This window comes from Equus quagga, unplaced genomic scaffold (genome assembly GCF_021613505.1).
Source record: "Equus quagga isolate Etosha38 unplaced genomic scaffold, UCLA_HA_Equagga_1.0 146_RagTag, whole genome shotgun sequence".
NCBI lineage: Eukaryota > Metazoa > Chordata > Mammalia > Perissodactyla > Equidae > Equus > Equus quagga.
In genome coordinates, this window is record NW_025796728.1 from 9,002,363 (window position 1) to 9,015,095 (window position 12,733).

The following is a 12,733-nucleotide window of genomic DNA, read 5'->3' on the forward strand; positions in this document are numbered from 1 at the left end:
GCTGTGGACTTGAACCTTTAGTATTAGAACTGAGGCAGAGGAGGGAGTAAATAAACTGCCCATATTGTCTTTCCTCCAGGATCCAGCCATGAAAATATATGGTGGAGACTTTAGGAGCAGTTTTGGGTGGAAAAAAACGCATTTTCTTTTTTTGTTGGGTGCCTGACTTCTCAGATGAGGCGAGACAGAGCCATCGTGTTTGTTCTGCTCTTAACAAAGCGAGATCACATCATCGCTCGATGCGGCTTTTTTTATTAGCAGCTTCACAGTTCATGCCTTTGTTGTCCTGCTGCACAGTAGGCAAAGGGCCACGAGAAGTGAGCTCAATAAAGGCTTTTCAGGGAGCGTTTGAGTTTGTCATTGCCATCTGTCCTCTTCTCTCCCCTTGCTTTTCAGGCTTTTCACATTTTGTGAGAACCTTAGGTTTCTGATTGGTGTGGCGTGGACACTGTAGGTAAATGCTAACAAAGAAGTGGAGGTGAGCAACAGTTCAAATAAATCATTTAGAGGAAGAGAAAAATCCTGTTCACTCTCTAAGGTCGTATCCAACATAAGAGGTGAAGCAGGAGGATTATTTTATTTTATTTTATTTTAGTTCTTCGTGCCTGTTATTTTCTTAATTTTTGAATCCACTAGTGTTTCTTCTCTAAGTCTTGGGTCATTTTGGAAGGAAGAGGCCAGAACTTGATGCCATAAATCACTTATTTCCAACACTGGAGTGAGCACACATCCTTTCTGTCTCTTACAGGTGGCGTGGTGCAAGTATGGATTTATCTTGGTGCAAACCTTTTGTCCTGCTTTGAGCTGTGGGGCTGTGCTGTTATCAGCAGGGCAAGTACTAGGACCAGAAAGCCTTCGGTGTGATAGGCAGTTTCTGTTCGGGACACCTGCTGCCCGAGCACACTGCAACCATTGTTTCTCTGATTGAATGTGTTCTGGGCAGAGCCACGTCTTTTTTAGCCTGCGGTTGAGTCTTCGCTTTTTTTTTCCTGCATGCATTTCATTTTTGATGGAACAAATTTCTTTCTTGTTCTTCTAGTTTTGCTGGTATGAATTTAACATGTGTGTGTGGTTCGTACCCACTTATTTCAACGAACGTGTGCTGAGATGTTGTAGTAGTGGGAAGAGCGCTTGGTCAAAGCGCAGGCAGGCCATCTAGATTGTCATCCCTGCTCTGCCAGCTGTGTGGCCTTGGAAAAGACATTTGACCTCTCTGGGCATCAGTGTCTTCATTTGTAAACTGAGGGGGTTAGGCTTCTTGAAGTGACGGATTGTCAAGTAACCCAGCATTAAGATTCTGCCGTTGTGTTTGGTGTTTTCTGCGCTGCTAAGAGTATCAGAAATGGAGTGTGGCAGGGTTCACTTAAGGGCCTTGCTCCTGTGACATTGTAAGTAACATCAGGAGGCACTCTTTTTAATTAAGCCACAATTGTATGGCGTGGCCAGTGATAGAGAAGTTTGGATGCATTAGTTAAGGGAGGCAAATAGCTATGGTCGTTTTGTCTCTTTGTGGCAAGTCTGTAGAATAACAAATAAAAATTTCTTATCTCTAGGAAAGTACTGTTGTTCAGCCCTGGAAGTGTTATTGGACACTTGGGTTTTGAATTTCTAAATTAGGAATTACTGAGTCAGATAAAGGAAGACTTCTAAATTTATTATCTCTTACTGTTCAGATAAGAGAAAACCCAGAGATCAGGCTAATATAGTGTAGACATCCCATTTCTGATTTGTATTCCCATACTATTTAAGAAAAACCTTATTTACAAATATTCTTTTTTTTTGTTTTTAAAGACTGGCACCTGAGCTAACATCTGTTGCCAATCTTCGTCTTTTTTTTTTCTTCTTCTTCTTCTTCTCACTAAAACCCCTCCTGGTATCTAGTTGTATATTCTAGTTGTAGGTCCTTCTCGTTGTGCTATGTGGGATGCCGCCTCAGCATGGCCTGATGAGTGGTGCTAGGTCTGCCCCCAGGATCTGAACCAATGAAACCCTAGGCCACCAAAGTGGAGTGCGTGAACCCAACCACTTGGCCACTGGGCCGGCCCCGTAAAAATATTCAAATTCTACAAGCCATAGATATTAATTGTAGAAACTTTGGAAAACACCAAGAAGGAAATACAAATATCTTCTAATTCCGTGACCCAGAAATAGATATTGTTTATACTTTGGTGTCTTTAGATTATACACACTTGGTTTGTAGAACAAAACTGGAATTATACCATACATGTATAACGTGACATCTTGCTTTTTTCCTGCTGTGTTCCTTTTGAGATGATTTTTGGGACTGAGGTTTCAAATAAAGGTAGAGATTAATGTAATATTATGCTTGGCACACTTGTGACAGGGTCTGTTTTGAGTTACAGAAATAGAATCATGGACCCAGTATCTGAAAATAACATTTGTCCTGTTCCTTCTTGAATAGGCTTTCAATATTTAGGCTATATAGATGTTGTCGTAACTATAACTATAACTAACAAATGAAGACTTCTTAGACCATTAGTTCTTAATTGTTCATGAATTGCTTTTATAAGATTCCCTCATTTGAGTTTTCTGTGCCAGAATTGCTAATTGCACTATCAGTGAGAACAAGTTATTTTAACACTCTTTTTCTGGATGCCTTGATTATTCAAGCTGAGGCAGGGTAGCTAGTGTGGGCCAGGCCACAGGTTTGGCATGAATTAGAGTAGTTAAGAGATTCCTTTTGCCCAACTATATTATATATTTGATAATATTTATGATTCACTTGTTGAATATGGGTTTCGTATATCATTTTCCTCTATTAGGAGATGAAATATGATTAGTTTCCCCTTGGGATTATTCAGCCTATAAAATTTTCTGTTACACATTCCCTTTGCATTGAAAATATGTTCTAAATCCCGAACCACATTGGAATTTTTTATGACCTTCTCCTTATGTGTCTTTTGGTGGTGCCCTTTGAAGTCCTGAAATGTTTTTGTATTTGATTGAGATTAAATCTGGGTTTCATTTTACTTTTTTAAAATGTATTGAGCAAGTTCATTTTCTGTTCAAGTTCCTAAGGGGAAGGATTCCAGCCCTCTGTGTCCCAAGAATTCAGACGGAGCCTTGCCAGAACATTCCTGTGGTTTTCCACAGAGCAGATCAGTGTGTTCATGAAATTTTAGTTGTAGCTTGTGTTTTCTGTGGTTAATGAAAACATCTGGCTTTTAAATTTTCCACAAACAAAGCCTAATCGTTGGGCCAAACCTTTTCAATAATGATTAAATACTTCAGTCTTCTCCTCGGAATAGCTCAAAGTTGTCTTTAGGACACCTTATAAGCTGTTGTCTCTGTTCCTTAATTATTTTAAACATTTGGTATATGATTGGGGTTATCCTGCCAAACACATACTCTTGAGAGAGAGAATTTGTGAATATGAATCCCTGTAACGGCTTCTGGCCTCTGCCCCTCCAGGTTGGAGCTGCTGTGGGTGAGCCGCTGCGTCCGTAGCCAAGCATGCTGTGCTCAGATCTGCCCAGCCGTGGAACAGAAACATTTGCTGGATGGAAAATCCATAAAAGAAAGCTGCTGTGAAAGCCTGAGACAGACGACACCTTAAGCAAAATCAGGTTGGTATAAGATAAGAGAGGCTGGGTAAAGTGGATTGGGTCAGACAGGGAAAAGTTGTTTTCTACAACTTTGAGACAACCCCAATTAATCATTCCCAGTTATCTGAGAGATTCCCAGCAGCGTATGAAGGCCAGATATATCCTGACAAACTTCTGTGTTCAGGGTGTTGTTGTTTTCCTTTCTTTCTCTTCCTTCTTCCTCTCCTCTGTTCCATCCTCTTTCTCATCATCTTCTCTCTCAGAGAAGAGAGGAAGATCTTAAGTGCAGATTTCTAAGATGCCACAACCAGAGGGCACCCCTGACAAACCTCAGTACTCTTGGCTTTATTTTGGAGAGAAAGCGGTGTCCTGCAGAAAGCACAGACTTGTACTGCAGGTTAGCAGTTAGTTAGAATTAGGTGTCCACTACCTATGGCTAAAAACATCCTGATTGGTAATGCTTTTAAGATTTGAGGTCTTAGTATGAAATGACTGTGGCACGGTTCTGTCCTCAGGGGTTCACAGGGTAGGGGACAGGCCAGATCAGTATTCGACCAGCTGATGCACAGTGTAAAGTTCAGAGGCTTGCCCTCATTTGTATTTTCATGCTATGAAGGGAGGATTATGGAGACCTGCCATTTTTTGCGGCTGGTGGGGGGGCGGTGGTGCACGTCTGTCTGTGCTCCTTTGCTTTGCTTGGCAAGTTTTTACTTACTCTTATCTCCCCCAAAACCAAAGCTAGCAGCACATTTATTTTCAGCAGGGTGTGCATTTGATATTAAGATACTCATATAGGGCAAAGGAGAAGAAATGCCCTGAAAATAATAGGAATATAAATAAATGCAAAATAGCGCCACTGTGGCCCGGGAGAATGAAACTGCATACACAGCCTCAGATGTGGCCGTGGGTGGGAAATAATTCATTTTGAGAAAGTATACTGTACAGGGACAGGCACTGCAGATCCTTTCTATTGGATCTTCAGTGGGTAAGTCAGCATTCTACATACTAAACAGTTAATAAATACTAGAAGGGAGCACGTCAGCAGTCTTGAGAACCTGTGAAGCAGTGAATGTCTGTTGACTTTGCCCACCCGGCATCATTTTCCTCCTCCTTTTAATAAACTGCTCAGATTTTCCCCTGGCAGTCAGTCACCCTTGCTTTGTTTTCAGCTTGTGTTGTTGGAGGAGGTGACCTCACTGCCTCTGTATTGGGCATGTGACATCAGCTTGGCTAGTCAGGGTCACAAGGATCAGTTGATGGAGGAGCCCCAGCATTTTCACTGAAACCGTTGCAAAGACGCCTTTCTCTTTGGTGGGATTGTGAAGCTGGAGCTCCCAGTGACCCTCTTTGCCACCATTTAGGGAAAGCCTTTCTGAGAAGGAAGTCCACACAGGAAATCAGAGCAGGGAGATGGAGGAAAAGAGATGGAGAGTGAGGGGGACACATGCCCACACCCCCAACTTATGGCCCCGGATTCAGCAGCCCCTAAAGCCAGTACCTCCAGTTTCTCTTTCCTGGCAGGTTAGCCAGTTAGTGTGAATTAGGCATCCATCACTTACATCCAGAAACATCTTGATGGTGATACCTTTTGAGTGTGAGTCTTAGCATGAGATGACTGTGGCCCAGTCCTGTCCTCAGGGGCTCAAAGGGCAGGGACTGGGCCATATCAGTAACCAGCCAGCTGATGCACGGGGTGAAAAATGTGTCACCAGAAGTAAGAACTAAGTACTGTGGGAGTAGAAGAGATGGAATTATGAATTCTGCTGGTTGGTAGAGAGACTAGCAGAGAGAGCTGTTATTTAACAGAGAAAAAATAGAATGTAGTCTTCAGGAACATTTACAAAAATATTTAATTCAATTACTTGCTTTTTGAGTCTGAAAGAAAGGGAGGCTTTCCAGAGCCTATAGTTAATTGTGGATAAGGAAGATAATTTCAGGGCTTTCACCAGTAGTAGAATCTTGGTATTTACTATAAACACAATTGTTTTGGGAGCAGCCAAATGAGAGGTTATCAGAAAGCTGTCCAGAGTTTATTTTAACACCACAGGGTAACAGCTGCTCTTCTCACCAAAACCTCAGTCGGCTTTCTGTGGTGAGCAGAATTCTGAGTGCCTTGTGAATTTTAAAGATTTGTTTCCTTTTCTTAACGATAGACTTTTTTTTTTTTTTAACAATTGATATTGTTTGCTTTTTAAAAAATTAATAGACTTTATTTTGGGGAAGCGGTTTGAGGTTGTAGAAAAATGGAGTAGAAAGCACAGTGTTCCCATGTACCCCTCCCTCACCTAGAGTTTTGCGTGTATTAACGTCTTGCGTTAGTGTGGTACGTTTGTTACAATTGCTTAGCCAATATGGATACATGATTATCAACTAAAGTCCATGGTCTATGTTGGGGATCACTTTTTGTGCTGGACATTGTATGGGCTTTGACAAATGTATAATGATATGTATCTATCGTGACAGTACCCCTAGAATAGTTTCACGGCTCTAAAAATCTCCTGTGTTATAACTTTTCGTCCCTCCCTCCCTCCCTCTGAATTCCTGGCAACCACTGACCTTTTTACAGTCTCTATAGTTTCACCTTTTCCAGAATTGCATGTAGTTGGAATCATACAGTTTGTCGCCTTTTCAGATTGGCTTCTTTCACTTTACAATATGCATTTAAGGTTCCTCCATGTTTTTTTGTGTCTTGATAGCTCTTTTCTTTTTAATGATAAATAATATTTTATTGTATGAATGTACCACAGTTTGTTTATTTACCTACAGAAGGACATCTTGGTTGCTTCTGAGTTGTGGCAATTATAAATAAAGCTGCTGTAAACATTTGTGTACAGGTTTTTGTGTGGGCATAAGTTTTCAGTTCCTTTGGGTAAATACCAAGGAGCATGATTGCTGGATTGTGTGGTAAGAGTATGTTTAGTTTTGTAAGAAACTTCCAAAGTGTCTGTACCATTTTGCATTCCCACCAACAATGGATGAGAGTTCCTGTTTCTCCACATCCTTCTGAGCGTTTGGCATTGTCATTGTTTTGGATTTTAGTCATTCTGGTACATGGGTAGTGGTATGCCATTGTTCTTTTTATTTGCAGTTCCCTAATGATGTGTGATGTTGAGCATCTTTTTTGCGTAGTTTGCCATCTGTATATCTTCCTTGGTGAGGTGTCTGTTCAGATGTTTGCCAATTTTTTAATTGAATTGTGCATTTTCTTATTGTTGAGTTTTATCTTTGTATATTTTAGATACCAGTCCTATATCAAGTAAGTCTTTTGAAAATATTTTCTCTGAGTTCTGTGGCTTGTCTTTTCATTCTCTTGACAAAGTCTTTCTCATAGCAGAAGTTTTAAATTTTAATGAAGTCCAGCATATCAATTATTTTTTTCATGTATCATTGGTGTTGTTTTAAAAAGCCATTGCCAACCGAAGGTCATCCAAGTTTTCTCCTATGTTACCTTCCGGAAGTTTTATGGTTTTACATTTCACTTTTAGGTCTATGTTTTTTTTTTGTGTTTTTTTTTTTGTTTTTTTTTTTTTTGCTGAGGAAGATTCACCCTGAGCTAACATCTGTGCTGGTCTTCCTCTACTTTGCATCTGGGTCACCACCACAGCATGGCCGCTGACCAGTGATGTAGGTCTGTGCCTGGGAACCAAACCCAGGCCGCTGAAACGGAGCATGCTGAACTTAACTACTAGACCACGGCACCAGCTCCTGTGGTCTATTTTGAGAATTTTTGTGAAAGGTGTAAGATCTTTGTCTAGATTCTTTTTTTGTGTGTGACGTCCAGTTATTCTAGCACCATTTGTTGAAATCACTATTCTTTCTTCATTGAATAGCCTTTGCTCTTTTGTCAAAGATCAATTGGCTGTCTTTATGTGGTTCTATTTCTGGGTTCTCTGTTCTGTTCCATTGATCTATTTGTCTATTCTTTCACCAGTACCACATTGTCTTGATTACCATAGCTTATAGTAAATCTTCAAGTAAGGTAGTGTTGGTCCTCCAACCTTATTCTCCTTCCATATTATATTGGCTATTCTGGGCTATTTGCCTTTCCATGTAAACTTTCGAATCAGTTTATCAATGTCCACAAAATAACTTGCTGGGATTTTGATTGAGATTGTGTTGAATCTATAGGTCAAGTTGGGAAGAACCAACATCTTGACAATATTGAGTCTTACTATCCATGTATGTGGAATAACTCTATTTATTTAGATCTTTGATTTCTTTCATTAGGGTTTTGTAGTTTTCCTTACATAGATGTTGTACATATTTTGTTAGATTTATGTCTAAGTATTCCATTTATTTTGGTGCCAATATAAATATTCCTGTGTTTTTATTTTCAAATACCAGTTGTTTATTACTGGTGTATAAGATAGCAAGTGGCTTTTGTATGTTAACTCTGTATCCTATAAACTTTCTATAATTGCTTATTAGTTCCAGGAGTTTTTTTTGTTGATTCTTTGGGATTTTCTACATAGATAACCATGTCATCTACAAACAAAGACAGTTTTATTTCTTCCTTCAATTTGTATGCCTTTTATTTTCTTATCTCACTAGCTAGGTCATCCTCCCAGTACCGTGTTGAACAGGAATGGTGAGAGGTGACATCCTTGCCTTGTTCTTGATGTTAGTGGGAAAGCATCTAGTTTCTCACCATTAAGCATAAAGTTAGCTGTAGGTTTTTTGTAGATTTTTTAAAAATCAAATTGAGGAAGTTCCCCTATAATCTTAATTTGTTGAGAGTTTTTATCCCAAACGGGTATTGGATTTTTATCAGATGCTTTTCTCCATCTATTGATATGATTTTTCTTTTCAGCTTAATGATGTGGTGGATTATATTAATTGATTTTTGAATGTTGAACCAGCCTTTTGATAGGAATTGTGTTGAATCTCTAGATCAATTTGAGGAGTATTGCCATCTTACTAATATTAGGAGTTCTGATCCGTGAACATGGGCATGTTTCCATTGATTTAACTCTTCTTTAATTTCTTTCAACAGTATATTGTTGTTTTGGGGGGAAAAAACTTATACTTCTTTATTAAATTTATTTGTAAGTATTTTCTTCTTTTTCATGCCTTTATAAATGAAATCATTTTTTAAATTTAATTTCAGAGTTAGTGAAATTTTCCATTTCATTGTTAGTGTCTAGAAGTACAGTTGATTTTTGTATATTGCTCTTGTTTCCTTCTTCCTTGTTGAACTTGTTAATCTGTACTGGTAGTTTTTTATTGTGTATGTAACTTCCTTAGGATTTTCTATATATCAAATTATGTCATCTGTGAATGGAGGTAGTTTTATTTCTTGTCCGATCTGTATGTTGTTATCATTATTTTTTACAATGATTTGAAAACTTTACTGTGATGTGAGAAATACAAAGTAATGTGCTTTAGAGTTTCTAATGAAATCATCCTATTATGTAGCTTTTTGAAAAGGACAAAAAATGGTAACTGTGAAGTTTATGTCCTTGTGACTGAGCTAATTATTCAATAAGTGAGCTTCTTAGCCAGTCCTAGGGGAAATGCCTGTTCAAATTCTTGGCTGATGTATATATGTATATATATTTTTTTGGTGAGGAAGATTGGCCCTGAGCTAATAGCTGTTGCCAATCTTCCTCTTTTTTTTCTTTGTCTTTAAAAAATTTTTATTTATTTTTATTTATTTTTTTTGAGGAAGATTAGCCCTGAGCTAACATCTGCTGCCAATCCTTCTCTTTTTGCTGAGAAAGACTGGCCCTGAGCTAACATCCATGCCCGTCCTCCTCTACTTTATATGTGGGATGCCTACCACAGCATGGCTTGCCAAATGGTGCCATGTCCGTACCTGGGATCTGAACTGTCGAACCCTGGGCCACCAAAGCAGAATGTGTGCCCTTAACTGCTGCACCACTGAGTCGGCCCCCAATCTTCCTCTTTTTTGCTTGAGGAAGATTGGCCCTGACCTAACATCTGCGCCAGTCTTCCTCTGTTTTGTATGAGGGATGCCACCACAGCATGGCTTGATGCGCAATGTGTAGGTCCACACCTGGGATCCAAACCCGTGAACCCTGGTCTGCCAAAGCAGAGTGTGTGAACCCAACCACTGTGCCACTGGGCTGGCCCCCTTTGTATATTTTTATATTGGATTGTTTGTCTATAAGTCCCTTGTTAGGTGTATGATTTGCACATATTTTCTCCCGGTCTTTGGTTTGTCTTTTTGCTTTCTAGTAGTGTCTTTTGAAGCTCAAAAGTTTTAACTGTAATGAAGTTCAGTTTATCAGTTTTATCTTCCGTAGTTCATGATTTTTGTGTTTCTAAATACTCTTTGACTAACCAAAGGTCACTAAGATTTTTCTCCTATGTAATATATATTACCATAAGTCAAAAAATACTTAGTTTTTCATAAAGTAGTAAACATTTTTATGGCCATTATCAATATGAATAAAATAGATTAAATTTAAAGTTTTTATTACCTCTGTCTTAATCATTACCCATGACTACTGACTGAAGGATTTATAAGTTTTGTGTATTATTTCAAGAATGTTAAGAATTTTCATTAATGGTTATATGAATTGGGTCTTTTATACAGAAAAAGATCAATTTCACAAAACTATTATTTTACTAAATGGAAGATCTATGAATTAAAATGGCTTGTGTTTTTGGAATATAGTATGGTTTTGTATTTTATGAAAACTGAACATTTTTCATAATATGATTAAAATGTTAGCTGCATTTTTATGCTTACCTGCGCTATTTTTGTCTTGCATTAGTATGGTTCTTAATAAACTGCTATGCAGACATTAAAGTAGTTATATTGGAAATGTGAAGACTGTAAATTTATATCTCTTCTTTAGTTGCAACTCTGTAAAAATTGTGAAGGCAAAGAGATTGAAAAGGAAAAAAGTTAGTGCTTTATTTTGATGTTTGGATTCTAGTTGGCCATTTTCCTTTATTTTGTTTTCTAGTAAAGTTATAATTTTGTTTGAGGAGTGACTTTTATTTTTAATGTGAAAAAATGTGTAAATTTGGTCTTGGTGAAATTCAGAGACATTTCCCTTCTCTGGCATATAGCTAGAAGCTGATTTCTGCCACTGAGCTTTAATCGGATATGAAAATCACACTATTAGGTTTAGAACATGTTTTCTGCAGTTCCATTAGTAGGTCAAGCCATGCCTCCCGGTTCCCGGAGGGCTCATTTCTCCAGGATGGCTTATCTGCTTCCTGCTCGTTCTCTGTAATCTTCTCATTTCAACCCGGGTAGAGCAGCTTGATGGGAACTGACATGTTCGTTACCTGGTCCGTTTGCTTTCCTTGGCAGTGCTTTGCCTGATAATGTCACTTCATAAAAATGCATCCAGTAGATCAACATGGAATTATTCTTTTTATTGTTCATTTAAAAGAAAAAGCCATAGATAAGCTTTCATTTTTATCTCTCGGACCCTGTAAGTGGGTATCACAAATCTTTTAAGCCAGTCACTCCTTTAAATCTTTTCTTTCTCTTTGGTGCCCTTTCAAAAATCTTTGTGACCTATTCGAGGAATGATGAATGACCCTAGGGGAGTGCAGTATAATGTTCTGGGAGGTTTTGGTCTTGTTGGTCTTGTTTTTCTTAGGGAGCTGAAACGAAATATGGCCAGGTGACGGTAACTTCTTGACTGCTCTTTACTTTGAATAGGGCCTTGTGTTGACGGAAGTCAGAGGGTCAGAAAGATAGAGTCACTGAAGTTTGAGTTGTGGTACAATTACATTTGTGAAGTCTCCAGCTTATTTATAATCGTTTGGTGGCAGATGAAGCCAAATCAGATCAACTTGGTCATACTCAGTGAGCCAGTATAAGAATGGAGTGTCCTCAACTTGCTCTCACCAGGAGAAGCCACAATTTTGAGTCAATGTATAATGAGGATGTTTATGATACATATATTAGTAGAGTTTGGAATATTACATCTTTTGATTTTTTTCTTATCTTTATTTTTTTTGTGCTAAATAACCTGTGAAGTATTAGGTTTTCTTTAAAACCCTTCAAAGATACTGTACTTGAGTGACATGTAGTCAATTGTTATTTATTTTAATGTGATTACTGATAAAAGAATAAACAGTAGTTTCTCAGTCCCATAGTGGCCTGTAATGAATAAAACATTTAATTTGATTACTGTCCAAATAAGATCTGTGTTCAGAGGCCGGCCCGGGGGCACAGCGGTTTAAGTTCTCACGTTCTACTTCTCAGTGGCCCGGGGTTCACCAGTTCGGATCCCGGGTACAGACATGGCACCGCTTGGCGAGCCATGCTGTGGCAAGCGTCCCACATATAAAGTGGAGGAAGATGGGCACGGGTATTAGCTCAGGGCCAGCCTTCCTCAGCGAAAAGAGGAGGATTGGCAGCAGTTAGCTCAGGGCTAATCTTCCTCAAAAAAAAAAAAAAGATCTATGTTCATGGCATGGTAACTGTTCAGAACTTCTGAAATTTCCAAATTGATTATTATGTGCTCAAATAAGAATTGATCCTCTGCTTTATTCATAAACAAAAAGAGTCTATTGGATGTTTTTATGTAGACAGTATCCCAGCCCAGTAATTTATTTACAAAATGAACATCAACGTCAGTCTAACTTGCCTTAGGAAATTGCTCTGTGCAATTTGTTAGCGCACCCTTCTTAAGAATGGAAGAAAACAGCTTTCCCTGCAATCATTATGCAGCTGAGGCCCTTTGAAGATGGATTTTAGAATCTTGGTAACTATTCCACGCTTGGTTTCATAAGGGTGATTTTCTTGAAGACTAAAGGTTGCAGATAGTTCGTGAGTGCGGTGGCTCCTTTCTGGTTAAAGTGTGACAGTGCCTAGGAAAGTAAGAGGGTAATTAGTGACTTTACCAAAGACCTACCTCAGAAATAAAAAGTCTGGAGTTCCAACCACGACTTTAGGCCCTTGATGGTTCAAAAATTGGATTAAAAATGACCACTGATCTTGAACAGGCATTAATTTATGATTGATAAGGGGTGCTGAATTAATTTTACTTAGTTTGGTGCCATTCAGTTAAATTCCAAGTGAACTTATTAATGGTATCCTGTCTGGAAGGCTACTTTGGTCATTGCTGGAGGGAATAGAATAAAATATCCTGGTGGAGGGACAGCCAGAATACAGGCCCTTCTGGGGGAGCTAACATTTTATGGAGCCTGTGCAGAATGCTTAAGTACTTAAGCAC

At 38.7% G+C, this 12,733-nt stretch overlaps 1 protein-coding gene across 8 annotated transcripts in view; it reads left to right on the forward strand.

Annotated features, from left to right (window-relative positions):
* Nucleotides 1-12,733, forward strand: part of LOC124232924 (amyloid beta precursor protein binding family B member 2) — a 364,177-nt gene that overhangs the window by 64,788 nt on the left and 286,656 nt on the right. For all 8 annotated transcript variants that reach the window (XM_046649842.1, XM_046649840.1, XM_046649839.1 and 5 more), the window contains exon 2: nucleotides 3,433-3,587. The gene's annotated coding sequence lies outside the window, so the exon portion shown is untranslated. The remainder of the gene's footprint in view (nucleotides 1-3,432; nucleotides 3,588-12,733) is intronic.